We start from the raw sequence: 15,267 nt of genomic DNA, 5'->3' as shown, positions 1-15,267 counted from the left end.
GTCATAATTTTTTTTTAATAAAATTAAAAATTAAATTAAATACAAATTATATATATATATATATATATATATATATATATATATATATATATATTTGATCAAATACAGTGAAAGCAGTACACTAAAAAAAAAATACATCCCCAAGTCAAAAATTTCAAGTGACCGATAACATCTAAATTTTTCAATTAGTCTGACTTATTATTTCTCATTGAGCCAATGTTAACAGACTATTGCAACAAGAATTTCACTTGGGCCAATTGAAAAATTTAGATGTTATCGGTCACTTGAAATTTTTGATTTGGGAGGGTTAGAAATTTTTTACAGTGTAATACTGTGTAATATAGTCATAAATAGTCATCTTTTTTTTTTATAAATAAAATTATATATATATATATATATATATATAATTTGTATTTATTTTATTTTTTATTTTATAAAAAAAAAATTATGACTATTGAAAAATATTTTACAATGTAATTGATTCCTCCCAGTTTAGAAAAATATTAGGCAGCAAAAATTACGTATATACAGTGTGTGTGTGTGCGTGTGTGTGTGTGTGTGTGTGTGTGTGTGTGTGTGTGTGTGTGTGTGTGTGTGTGTGTGTGTGGACAAATCTGTACTGTACATTGTAATAAGTTTAAGGCATATAGCCGGCATAATAGTTAAAGACGCATTATGTAAATTGGTTTGTGAAGAAGTGACATTTACAAAACTGGCTAATTTAACTTCTGGTATGTTAACTTTTGGCACTGGATTGATTTACACCATTAGACGACTTTATTACAAAACGATCTTTATGCGTGACTTTCAGTTTCCTGATGGTGAGAAAAGTGCTCAGTCGTTCACTAATTGCAAGTTCAGAGTAATTAAACCGGACCGTCGAGTACTGTGAGATGCGTTACAGATAAACACTGGCTGGCCACCACCCTTGCTACCCGTGGCCGTGCGCCAGAGCGCAGCTGCATTAACACACAGCCTGTGGATCCTCGCGCGTTGTTTGGTGTGCGGCTGGTTGCAGGCAGTGACGGCGCTCGCGCGCGCGCTCTCTCTCTCCCCCTCTCTCCCTCCCTCCCTCTCTCTTCCCCGCGCTTCAGTCTGAATGAGCACAATCCTCGTCCTGCCACGGGCTTGCGTTCTTGAGGAATTCGTCATCAATGAAAGTGAAAGAAGACTAAATAGGAGAGGAGAAACGCAAGAATGCCGGCAGGTCAGAAGAGACAGACGATTTCTTAATGGGTGAGTTAATCATAAATAACATTTATTCTTTTTTTACGTGCGAGAAAACACTGGTGTTTATTTATTTAATTCGTTTTAGATGGATGTAGTCTATATCTTCTCACTGCGAAGTATCACGTATTCATTTAACAATTGCATTTTTACAATTCATTTACATATTCATTTGTAGAAAAAAAGTATTTAAAAAAGCCTGATTAAAGTATTCACAGTTACTTATGTCTTAAAACGACTCTAAGTTCGGAAAGTGAATGAATTCTTAACGTTTTAAAATGTGGATTTAAGCCATTTCAAGTAATTTAGCTTCTCTTTGTTTAGCAATGATCCTGTGCGCAGGATAAGACAACACATCTTGTAAATGCTATAAAAGCTTATTTTAATGACGGCATTGCTGGTGATTTTGCTATTATGTAGTTGGAGATGAACCTCGTAGATTTTATTGAATGCGCTGTGATGTGTAACAGAACTTTAGTGTTTCCTTTGCGCATCGCTCCACATCTATTACGCATCTTGTTAATCAAGTGATATAAACACAACATTTTCAAACATTGTCATGAAATAGAGTCATGACCTTACTCAAGTCTTTCCTCAGTTGTTCGCAATTTGCTGTCAATGTCAAAGAGTGTAAAATGAATCCCCTTCTAGTGGCATTTAAATGTCTTTGCTCTAAGAAATCCAGTTTCATGAGTCAGATTCAGTGATATGTAGAGACAAATTTATGAGCATTGGTCACGTTCATTGTAGTTGCTGAGGTATATTTGCCTTGATCTAATTAAAATAGATGATTAATTGGTGATATCAATTTAATAAGTGGGATCTCTCTTGAGACTAGCAGTGAATTTATTACTGCTGGTTTCGTGTGGTGACATTATGCGACGCGATGTGTCCAGATTCCTTCCAATTCCTTATTATGTATAGGACTTGGAGAGGCGCGCGCCCGCGTGAAAGAGTGAGGACGCGTACAGGTTTGAAAAGTGGACGCTGTAATAAGATGAAATGACGCAATACGGCTGACATCATCCGCGCGCAGTTGCATGCGTAATTGTTCCCCATTTAGCGTAGTTTAAAAATGACATTAAGTCTGCTTTTTGAGAATGAAAGTGAGTTAATTAGCATCCTATTGTTTTATAAAAAAGGTGTGTTAGGATTTTAATACTGTTTTTAAGACATCTAATTATCTGGCTCTTCCATTAAAATGGGGTAGATGAAATATTGTTTTAATCCACATTTTCTTTGACCTGAGGTCATATGTAACCAATATAACCAATGGATAGGCCTACTTTTCACAGACTGTGGTGATCATTTCTACAATTATTAACATCGTGAATCAAGCAACACTTATTTTTATTTTCATTATTTAATAATAATAATAATAATAATAATAATATACATTTATATCAATATTTCTGTGGCTTTAAGTTATAAAAACTTGCTTTGAAGGTGTTTCTACAATGGCTGATGGTAAATTTGTAATCTTTCTCTCCTCTGACTACTGTAATCCATCTCTGTAATTTTTTTCCCTGTTTTGGAAAGTCGTGGAAATGCTATTGTGGATTATTTTTCTTTTACTATTGGAACAAATGGAAACCCAACAATCATATTTGATGAAGTAACCTGTTTACCACTATAGAAATTTACCCATCTATGGTGACTTCCGCTTCTGATAACCCTGAAAAGGGTCCATTAGAAACGATCTACATGTGATGTATGTGAATAATGCTTTTCCCTGGTTTGTTTTGTTCATACTCCTTCCAGATCGTTTATAATACATCTTAGCTCATCTGGAATCAACCTTCATCATTTTCTTTCTGATCTCATTAGTTTATGTATTGAAGTGGACAACTGATCTAGAGTTAGCACCCTGGAGAGAAATTGATGATGTGAGGCTGTGCTGGATTGTGTTCTGGTGTTCTGGGCTTTGGTTTTATGTTTAATGTTCTGCTTCTCTGTGGGGTTTCTCATAAATATGAATCGGCTGCCTGGTGCAGGCATTAGGGCTTTGTCTGAGTGGCCCTGGACCGTGCTTATTCAGTGTTCTGTCAGGTCTGATTGTACCCAGTGGGAATGGCTCACCACTATGAATGAAACACAGTAGTTTGTAGTATTTTTGCCTTGATTGTGGTTCCATTTTTATTTATTTTTATAACATTTGTTTTTGTTGCATTTAAAATGTTTGTTGGCATATCTTTTCAATGCTTTTGTTTTTACTAACATCCAGCACACATTGATGGTGGGATAAAGAATTTCAATAATCTTAAGCGGTGACCTGACCTGCTCCACTTTAAATTGATTTGCTGGTGTGACCGTCACCATGAGCATTAGAAGATCCTCTGCTTAATAATTTTGTGTTCTTTAATTTCTTTATGCAAAACGAAAGCTGCCCAAACAGGCACCGAACACAAAAACACACATGGATAAATACATGCGTGTAGTGCACGGAAACCGTTGTGTGCGTCCACAGGGGAAAATTCCCTTTCTGCCTGTCTGCCCTTTTCTCTCTTTTCCTCTCTGTCGGTCTTTCACACATCTCATCTGATCTTGTCTTGATGTGCTCTCGTACCCACGTCCCCAGATTACAGCCCCAGAGACAAGCTACAGAAACAGTCCACCTGTCACAGAGTCCTTGGCACTAGAGACATCCCAGGTTCAGTGCCACAGCATGTGGGAGCTTCTCCGGCCGTTTCCCCCTGAGTCTGTCTTTTTTAGGTGTCAAAATACAAGAGATGCCCCATATGTCACTTTTCTTCCCTGGGCAGCATCAGTGCTGGGATGAATCACACAGAGGCATTTTGATATTCTGAGCGGTCATACTTGCCACACTTGTGACTAAACATAACATTTATTGTTCAAAAGTTTGGGGTCAGTAAAAATTTTAACTAGGATTTTATATATCAAATGAAACTGACAAAGTTGACAACTGTGTTCTCAGGAATATAGTTCAGTTCTCAGGAGTTTAGTTCATTAAAGACTTTTGGCTTCCGTCATGAAGGGAATTGACTTACCAGAATAAGAAAAATCTAGTGCCAGTTTCTCTTCAGTTGTTCGGTATTCATGAGCGTAGCTATGTCTTTGGCACTGTCACTGCACCTCTCTCTTTCCTTTCACATGACTTGACTGGTGAGGTGTTTCTTTGAGACATGCCTTTGGAGACCCATGTTCATTCCAGCAGCCTGTTTCCAGTTGTTACACCCTTTAACTGTGATAGTGTCAGCAGTTCAGATCAGAACTTCAGCACGGATAGCATAATGCAGTATTGGCCTGATATAATATAGCTTATACAGCAATCTGTTTATTAGCAAAAGGACGAACGGAAGTGACAACCACATTTACTAGTGGGAGTGAATCTCAAATGTTGATTTTCTGCATGTGTACTGTTACTTAGTGTAGTGATAACTATAGAAATGTCTTGCAGTTTTTTTGCAGCGTTTTCAAACGGGACAGTTGTAGAATATCATGTTTAACCTTTTGAAGGTATTACAGCACCAAGAATAGAGTATAAAAAAGAGTGGAAGGGTGCACAATCCATGCCGAAAAAATTACTCTGCCTCTTGAAGATACATCGATTCATGTAATTCTGATTTTCATGTCTGTCAGCTTGTTCCAAGTCCAAACGAGTAAGGAGTCTTCATCAAAACACGGTGTCATGTTGTAGAACCGGTTTTTCCAGCTACTAGGAATCGTTTAGAATAACAGTTTTCATTGTTTCTTTGTGTTTGCATACCAGGCCTGAACTAAATATTCCCCACACACTGCATCATTCTCTACGCTGATGTATACGCACGATTACATCTATTAGAAAGATCAGTGAAACACATTTTAATGTCAGTGTATGAAAGTAATAAATTAAATGCAGATTGTTTTTCAGTGTTGCTGCGCTCAGGAATCAACTCTGGGCCCAGCAATAGTTAATTGATTCACTGTACTTGAACTAATGTGCATTTATTTATATTTTATGTATTGGCAGACATTGCGTTATACAAAGCAACCGCGCATTCAAGGTATTCCAGGGGTCGTCATAGGGGGGTCCTCAACCTGTAGGATGTCTGTGGTTGTACTGTAGGGGTCTGCCAATTGTTGTGCAATATTCAAGATATTTTTTTATGTGAGAAATTTTTTTTATTATGTGATACATGAAAATATTTACATAATCTTGGAGTAGGTACTTCTTTTGAATAAGTAATTACTTTGTGACCGTTATAAGTATGTTCTCATAGTATATGTATCCGTCATGTTCTCATTGTCATGTGACCTACCAGCATTAGTTGTGTTATTTCACTGCTATTCACAAATTCTTTGTCATGTCCATCTGATACGCTCTTCAGAATCTTGTCGGAAGTAGTAAGTCATCTGGGTTTGACTACTGTTTTATGAAGAATTCGAACATACTCTTTTTACTATTTAGTAGGGAAGTATGCAAATTCAGATGCAGCTTAACATTTCTGAAAATATTTTCATTCCTGTTCCTCAGAAAAATAAAATGAAACCGCTTTGGAACGACATGAAGATAAGTAAATGATGACAGAATTTTTATTTTTGGGTGAACTATACCTTTAAGTCCACTACAACCAAATATAAACAAAGCTAAAGTTAGAATGGCCACATAAAAATGTATCAATAATTTACAAATGTTTTACTTAATTTTATCCACCAAACAATCTGTAAAAGGTTAAAGGCCCCTGACATATTAAATAAATGGAATAATATTGTTCAGTGTATTGTAAACGAGGCATCTGCAAAATTGAGTAAAAAGGATCGAAGTTCTTTGTTCATTTTTGTTCTTGTTGCTGAGAGGCTTTTCAGTGATAAAAGATTACGTTGTATCAGTTGTTTATAAACAATATTTATATGAGTAGGTAACACTTTATAATAGTGTTCCATCATTAATGAATAACTACACAGGAGCAAAGGAGTAACGCAATATTAACATTAACTAATATTAGCTAATAAGCAACTACAATTTTTTCATACCCCCCAAAGGACTACTAAGAACTACTTAAGAACATAATGTATTATTCATTCTAAAGTGAAGATCATGGGAACCCACTAGGAGTGACTCTGATAACTCCCTGGTCATGACTGAAGTCATTGTAAGCTTTTGAGGTTTTTGTAAGGATTTGGATAGTAATAACTCAAGTGTTTCTACATCCTTTTAAAGGAATTACAAATTATTTGGATCAGTATTCTAAAGCGAAAATCATGGTAACCCACTAGTAATGAATCACGTGTTACCAAATTCGTCAGAAGCAAGTATTATGCAAATCCTTACAAAAACCTCAAAAGCTTTCAATAGCTTCAGTCATTACTGGCTAGGGAGTTATCATGCTTCTCACTTTAGAATACTGTTCCAAATAATTTGTAAGTCCATCTGAAAGATTTGGTGATACTTGAGTCATGGGGTTACCATGATCATCATAATTATACATTATGCATTATTCATTAATTATGACCCTGTCTATAGTCTATAGATCCTGTCGGAGCATTGCTCCAAGAGGTATGAAAAATAATTAAAATAACTGCATCATTCAACTGAGCACTATTACTTACTAATTAATTAATTTGTTTCTTGTTAGTTAATCATAATCACTAGAATGTTAATAATGCTTTACTCCTTTGTTCCTGTGTAGATATCATTAATGATGGAACAGTATTCTAAAGTGTTACTTGTAAGAGTTTTTTTAATTGCAGACACATGGCTATTTTGTATTTGTAGACTTTGATTGGATCATTTGTAGTCTTTGTAGCTCAGTAGCATGCTTAGAAGTGCTACAGGTGGCCTTTTTTTTTTGCTTAATGTCTCTTTTGTTTAATTTCGAAATGTGCATGACACTTTAAACTAAACAATGGCCTTGACTATGCTCTTTTCTCTCTCTTGTCTTGATGTTCTATTTTCATCATGTTCTAATTTTAAATCTGGACATTCTGTTTCCATAGTACTTACTGGAAATACTTCAGCTGGTGTCAACAGCAATTCCTCATATGCATTCTGTCCGTCTCTCACTGTGAGGGTTGAAGCTCCGACTGTGGAAAAACACACAGAGCTTTGCATGTAGCTTTGGACCCTGCGTGTACGAAATGTGTGGGACTTCAGAAGGCTGGGAGTGTTGTATAAATCGCTGACTGTCACCTGGAACGCATATGAGCCGGACCACAATGCAGCCCACTGCGGTATTCACCATTTTGCCATTTACAGAACACACACACAGACATGAACACATTAGAATCTGACTGATTTGTGTCAGTGCTGAATTGATCTGATAAAGAGAAAGCACGTCTCATCAATAGACAGACAATTTGAAATTAGCAGAAGGTTTTAAAGCATGAAAAAGTGTTAATGTAAATTAATTAATGAAAAATTGTGTACACGTGTATGTATTTATAAAGCTCATCAGTACCCATCCATCACAGTCCCTGCTGAAAAAAACAGCTTAATCCAGCCTTAACTGGTTTGCGTGTTTCAGCTGGTTTAAGATGGTCTCTCAAACAGACCAACTGAAAAGTAATCAAAACCTCTCTAAAAACAGCCAGCTTGAGTCTAGATGGAAGACTGGATAAGACTAGCAAACAAGTTTAGACTAGTTTAATATGTTTTTTTCCAGTATGGCTATGTTGTCTGAAACGTGCTTTCAGCCCAGAAAATGCATCGATTGACAAACGTTATATTACGCACACAGTGAAGCCTCTGCTTTACAGCTGCACCTGTGGAGTGTCCCGTAGTCGTAAAAATGCAAGTATATTTAATTTATGAAGCAGAAAGTGCTTAATACCCATAAAGTTGTGAAGCATGGAGTAGGGCCAGGTAGAGTCATTATTTTTATCGTGCATGGCTACAGACATCGGTGGCGTCCAGATACTTTGTAAAAGTTTCCGAAAACAAACTCCTCCACAAAAGGACTCTAAATTGACATGGTTCCTCAGACAAGCTTCCAGATCTTATTAGAAAGAGCATTCAAACCTTTTGAAGAATGTGAGTGGCGCTTACCAGTGCAAAAATGGATTCTACAATGTTATGTTTTTATAGTGGTTGCCAGGGTGTTAATATGTAGTTGTTCTTTGTGGTTTTTAGTGTGTTGCTAGGTGGTTGCTGTGTGGTTACCTACAAGCCCACGTCAAAACAGCATACCACAAAGTCTCTATGATATGGCTTGTCCTGCAATGGCATTCCTGTAGCTCAATACCTTAAATGCAATGTAAATCACTTTGGATAAAAGCACCTGCAAAATATATTAATATATAAGTATTTAGTTGTCCATTTGATCGTCCAGCAAGTGGAAATTGTATGTTTGTGGTGTTATGTGCCAAAGTTTAAGAATAAGTAAAGTATAAATAAAGTACTTCAAGTATGAGCACTATGGTTGGCTTACAAACGACAACTGAAATAATATTGACTATGCTAGATATTTTGGAAATTTGGGGCCAGGTGTCAGTTTAGAGGTCATTGACTTCTGGGGTGTTTGTGTGTTTTTGTGTGTTCATGCGTGTATGTACACGTTGTGCCAAATAGAAAAAGTGTTGAGTGTAATTGCCTCTCTGTTCACACTGTGTCCCTTTCTGTGACATTGAGAAACCCTGTAGATCAGGGTGTCAGAAGGAGGCTTTAAAATACCTCTCAGACTTTCACAGTAGGTGTGAGCTATTCAAACATCTATCCTCCCACACATGGGCTTTCAGTTCAATTCTGTACAATCCTTCCCCCCTGCAGCCGTCCTCTTTCAACCTCTTTTCTGATTTCACTTATACCCATGCTATCTTTTTATGAATTTGAGATCTTTTGCATCAATTTTACTGGCGAATGTGTGTGCAAAATTGAACAGCCATTTTAAACACTATTAAATGCAGTGGTGTCAATCTCCCGTTCCATCCTTCCCTCACTCGTGAACAAGACCCCCAGATACTTGAACTCTGCCACTTGAGGCAGGAACTCTCCACCTACCTGCAAGCCACCCTTTTCCGACTGAGAACCATGGCCTCGGTTTGGAGGTGCTGATTCTCATCCCAGCCGCTTCACACTTGGTCCTGGTCTGATGAGGCCAACATGACAACATCAGCCGCAAAAAGCAGAGATGAAATCGTGTGGTCCCCAGCACCCTGGAGAGGGTATAGAGCTGGTCTAGTGTTCCACGACCGGGACGAAAACCGCACAGAGTCCCCAGTCAGAGCACTTTACAGCACCCCTTCCTGGGACCTCAAGAGGGCCGGGTACTCTGCACTGCCGTTGGGCCCATAGGCACACACCACAGTGAGAGACCTGTCCCCGACCCGAAGGTGCAGGGAAGCGACCCTCTCGTTCACCGGGGTGAACTCCAACACATGGCGGCTGAGCTGGGGGGCTATAAGCAAACCCACACCAGTCCGCAGCCTCTCACCATGGGCAACTCCAGAGTGGTAGAGAGTCCAGCCTCTCTGAAGGAGTGTGGTTCCAGAGCCCAAGCTGCGCGTGGAGGTGATCCAGACTATCTATAGTTGGTATCTCTCAACCTCCTGCACAAGCTCAGACTCCTTCCCCGCCAGCGAGGTGATGTTCCATGTCCCTAAAGCCAGTTTCCGTGTCCAGAGATCGGGTCGTCGGGGCCCCCGCCTTCGACTGCCGCCTGATCCACTATGTACTAGCCCCTTACGGTCCCTCCTGCAGGTGGTGAGCCCACGGGAGGGCGGTCATTCGGGCTGAGCCCGGCCGGACCCAATGGGGGAGGCCCGGCCACCAGGCGCTCGAATGCCCAACCCCGGGTCTGGCTCCAGGGTGAGGCCCTGGCTGCGCCATGCCGGGTGACGTCTCGTTCTTGATTTTTTCTTGCATCATATTGGGCTTCTGAACCGCTCTTAAGGCCCTTTTACACCGGATGCGTAACGAAAAAGCTAAACGAAAAAGCGAATAATTCGTGTGCGAATAGTTTGCATCAAAACCATTCACATCAGCCGCGACGCGAATTTGCGACGTCTGTGACGTTCAGAGAGCTTCAACATTCCAAAACTTTCACGCGAATCGCGCCGACAGCTGAGACTATACAACGACTAAAACTATCACACAACATACTCACAGTCGTGATAACCGAGTTGGTTGGCAATGCTACGCCACACATTGTCTTTCAAATCGTTGTCCTTGTATAGTAGTATATGATTGGCTGAAGCCTATTCTGTCGCCGCAAAAGTAAAAAAAAAATCAACATCGAAGTGAAAAAAATAAAAGTAGTTTTTTCGCCGCAGCGCATTCGCGTTCAGTGTGGAAGCACTCATTACACAAACAACTGATAAAAAAATAAACCCATCGCGCCAATTATTCGTGCGTCAAAATCGCGTCCAGTGTGAAAGGGCCTTTAGTCTGACCCGTCACCTAGGACCTGTTTGCCTTGGGAGACCCTACCAGGGGCATATAGCCCCGGACAACATAGCTCCTAGGATCGTTCGGGTACTCAAACCCCTCCACCACGATAAGGTGGCAGTTCAATCCCCTCCTAATGTAAATTCAATTTCACCATGATCAAGGTTTAATTGACTCATATTAATCATGTTGTTATTTATGGCTGAAATACTCAATGTGGTAATGGAGAAATCACTTAATTTTCTTTTTAGAGTTTTTATTATAATTTGATTTATTTGTGGTAAACAATAAATCACAACTTCCATATATTTAAAAATACTGTATGATATATTATTAGGGGCTTCTTCCCCATCTTACCCTACTACACTATACTATACTATGCCATACTGTATCGAATTACATTATAATATAGCTACTATACAGTATTATCCTGTACTATTTTCTGTGAATGTGTGAGAGTTTCAATTCATTGAAACTATAGGTAAATAACTAGAAGAATATCAAAGTGCTGAAAATTGTAAAACTATTTATGCTACAAACCAGTGTTTACGACAATAAATAAAAATAATGTGGTTAGAAACACTTTTCAATATCATAGTTTGCAGTATCAGTTTTTTACAGCTAAAAATAACTTGAAGTTGAGGACACCGGAAGCCTTGCACATTCACTTTACAAATGGCCTCACCCTCTATTAATCAATAAATAAAAAAATCTTATTACCCTTTCGCACGTACGATCACACCGGTGTGATCAGTCTAGGCTGGTCCCTGGAGCGTACGATCACACCAGTGTGATTAGAACGGTCAGTGCATCACGTGATCAACTGCTAGATTCAAATGTGCTTTCGCACATTGGCTGGCGCTCAGAGATGTCATATATCATAACTTTTCTGTGTTTTCAACCACATAATGTTTATTTTAGGTTTCAGACATATAAATTCACATAGGCTAAGTACTAAAAAAAAACTATACATTTAGAGTTTGTAAAATACACACTGATGTCAATGGAAGAGGCAATAATAATCCTTTCCATTATAATTAGACACGTTTTATTCATATCAGATACACATTGTGTAAGTAACTTTAAAGTTTACTCTATTCTTCTCCCAGTTCACCAGCCACTTACTTTCATGTATTTCGGGAGAAGTGGATGAATTCACGTGTTGTAAATCCAACAGATCCGATTCTCAGAACTGCGGCACAAACTAACATGGCGGCGCCCATCGCGCATGCAGCTCAACTAACGCGATCGTTATAAAGGTGTTTAAACAACAAAACACTTCCACTTGCATATATTTGACAATCGGAATATCAGATATTTCATGTCATAGCTAACAAATTTGTGAATAAAAAAGGAAAAATGACATAAAAGCAGATCATCCTTCATTCAGCGCTGTTGTTGCTGCGGTGTGTCACGTGACAAGCAATGACGCGTCACCATGGAAACCATAAAGTGACACGTTCTAAATAACGGTCGCCTTGAAAAACTCACGCTGGGGGGTCAGCCAGAATATTTTAAACTTACGTGTGAAAGGGTTAAAGCCAAAATTAAATGTAGTGTCCCATTTATTGACAACCATATACACATTCACCACGTTATCAAAAGTCAGATTGCGGATGATTCTGGAATTTCGGTGAAATACAGGCTATTTTCGCTGTGTATAAAACAAACAATACACTTCAAATGACTACTCATGTTAATATGCGCTACTTTAACGAAAAGACAACATGATAGCGGTTGTGGAAAAAACTAATAAGAATACCAGTCATAGCAGCGATCGTTCTCCCCTTTGCCATCTTGGGAACTTGGGTATCAAAATTATCCCAGAACTTCCCAGTGGTAAATAAAACTTGAAAGGGGCAATTGATTGACAACTGAAAATTCATGTCCAATTTTTAACTAGGAAACTCGTATTTACGAGAATTCTGATAGCATGTGAAGGCAACATTACATTAAAAATAAGGTGGATACTATACTACGTTAATACACCACAGCAGACCATATCAGATGCTTAGCCTCAGCCTTGAAGGTTTTTTTTTGATAGATAAATAAATAGGCTTTACACGGCCACGTCTTTTCTTTGTGTCTTCGTGGGGAACTGACATTCTCTCTGGGGTGGCATCAATGGATCCAGCATGTTCATTTACTGTCCTGCTGTGTGCCCTCTGTGACATCCAAACTCGCTGGTATGTGCCAGGCACTGTGTGCTTTCACATCGGCTGGTGTGACTTTGAGATTCCAAGATGTGTGGAGGACATGAATTAACATTGTCAAGGGCTGGAGTCTTTGCTTGTCTAAAGTTCAAGGCCTCAGCACAGGACACGAGGTTATGTCTGAGGCGGAATTTATGTTGTGAAGTAGCGAGACAGACAGGGAGAGAGATGGGGGCAGGATTGGAGGACAGGAAGGCAGCCAAACATCAAAGAAGTGATTGAATAAAGAGGGTCAGTCTGTATCCAGATCAGTCTCTGTCCCTTGTTGAAAGGCCATATATCAAGAGTTGTTTACCACTGTCTATACCTGCATATGTAATCAGATGAACCTAACTATCCTCAGAATAGTATCTGCTTTATAGCAGAGTTCACTGGGTGGATATTGATAAACGTATCAGTTACCTATGCTCTGATATTAAAATTCCGTCCTACCAATAAGTTGATCATTATTTTATTGTTATGGTCAGTAACTGATTTTAGCATTTGGTTGATATAAAAATTTTGTCCTAATAAATTAAAAATAAGGTAAAACGAACTAAGCCAACATAGTCATCGCAACATTATAATGTACAGAATAAAAATGTAAAAATGTAAATTTTGTTGAGATTTATTAAAGACTTTATGTAAATGCTAGTTCACCCAAAAATGAAAATTCTGTGCTTTTTTACATTAAACTCCATGTTGTTCCAAACCTAAATGAGTTTTGTTTTTCCGCGCAACATACGATTTTTTTCTCTCTCTCGTCCATACAGTGACAGTTAATGGGGTCCAATGTTGTTGTTTTTTGGACCCTGTTGTCTTTCATTGTATAGTCAAAAAAAGTTGATATTCTAAATGTAGAGGATATGAAAATGCATAATTAAACATCAACTGGTACTGTGTATCCATTAAATATCCAATTATTATCCAAATATCCGATTTCCAAATATCAATCAATATCAATATGTTGTACATCACCAATATTAAAATTATTTGGAAATGCTTTGCATGAGCTTCAGCTAAATACATATATTACAAACAATTTAAGGCCATTTTTCAATCATTTTAACTCAGTGTGCCTATACTTTGTTTGTCAAAAATGTGGAATACACTATTTTCTGCGCATTTTCACCAGTTGAGGAAAAACTTGAAAAATACTGTTGTTTCATTTTTGGTAGAACGGCATCAACTGCATTTAGAGGGTTTTCTGTAATCGAAATCTGGCTGGGTTACATAATTGTTCTGCTTGGGCGAGCCATTCCAAGTAGATAAACAGCTCACAAACTTTGTTGCACCTCTAATGACAAGGACATTTTATATTTATGTTAAAATTCATTAGCAAATCCCCACACTCAAATCCCCACACTCATTTTCTTGAATGAATTGCAGAGCATTGTTAATGTGGAGCTCATACCGCTGAAGCATGGGCTAGTATACTGGAGGGCTTGGTAATTTACTCATAGAGGCACAGATTGACAGAGCGGAGAAGGAGATAATAAATATTGCCATTTGGGTCTTGTGTAGAACCCCCGGTTTTTGGACCCAAGTGAACCAGTGAAGACCTATTTTTTTATAGGTTGTGACAAGAGATATTTAGTCTTACAGAGTGTTTGTGAATGTGTTTTTCATGCAGTGGGAGGTTATGATAATTTGTGAGAAACACACACTCACACACATATTTACAATTGATCCACGAAGCTGCCCACTCTTCTTTTAATCCTCTTTGCTTTGTGATCTTTTTATCTGGGTTCTTACGGATGGAAGAGCAGAGTGAGTAGGGAAGACCTGTCTGCCACAGTCTCAGGGAGACTCTGTAAAACAGATCTCTTCCAAGCTGTTCTACAGCAATCCCAAAGATTCAGTGTAATGTGCAACAAACAATGCGCCTACTGAGAAATATCCCTCTCTCTCACATACATACTCTGGCATCATGCCCCTGGAGAAACAGGCACCTCGCTGACTTTGTGATAATTTTAGTTTTTGCTATTCCTGTCTTTGTGAAGGTTGGCACACATGCACACACATGAACATGTGCACACACCTCACTGACTCTGTGATGTTCCTTCTCCTCCTAATGTCACTCAACAGTTTCAACTCGCCGAGCAGTCCCACTGAGGGTTATGGGACACAAAGTTTTCTGATGGTGTTATATGCTTGTCGGCTTGCAGATCAGCATCGCTGAGCGTATACACCCATAACTCCAGAGATTAGTGACTAAGAAATGGAGAGTGTGAGAGAGAACCACAGATTAATGGGTTGCTTTCAGACATCCTGTTCCTCTGCAGTAGGTTTTTGTGTCAGTGTCTGTAAGACAAAGGTTATCATATTTAGTGTTTGTTATTAATTTTGTCAATTTAAGTTGCTTTCAGGATCAGAATAAGCCAACATTAGACCAGTGGTTGTCAACTGATGGGTTGTAACCCAAAAAATTAATCACAAGTATTTTCTGATGCAGGGAAAGAAAGCAATGTTAAATGCTACTAGTAAAATGTAATTGGCCATTTAATAGCGCATATCTAGACAATG

The 15,267-nt window shown here is 38.6% G+C and overlaps 1 protein-coding gene across 1 annotated transcript in view; it reads left to right on the top strand.

Annotated features, from left to right (window-relative positions):
* Window positions 1-999: 999 nt before the first annotated feature.
* htr2cl1 (5-hydroxytryptamine (serotonin) receptor 2C, G protein-coupled-like 1) overlaps window positions 1,000-15,267 on the top strand; it is a 100,610-nt gene continuing 86,342 nt past the window's right edge. Inside the window, exon 1 of the mRNA XM_082149232.1 lies at window positions 1,000-1,236. The gene's annotated coding sequence lies outside the window, so the exon portion shown is untranslated. The remainder of the gene's footprint in view (window positions 1,237-15,267) is intronic.

Source organism: Leuciscus leuciscus, assembly GCF_965113295.1.
Source record: "Leuciscus leuciscus genome assembly, chromosome: 2".
NCBI lineage: Eukaryota > Metazoa > Chordata > Actinopteri > Cypriniformes > Leuciscidae > Leuciscus > Leuciscus leuciscus.
This window is presented reverse-complemented; position numbering and strand designations above follow the sequence as displayed.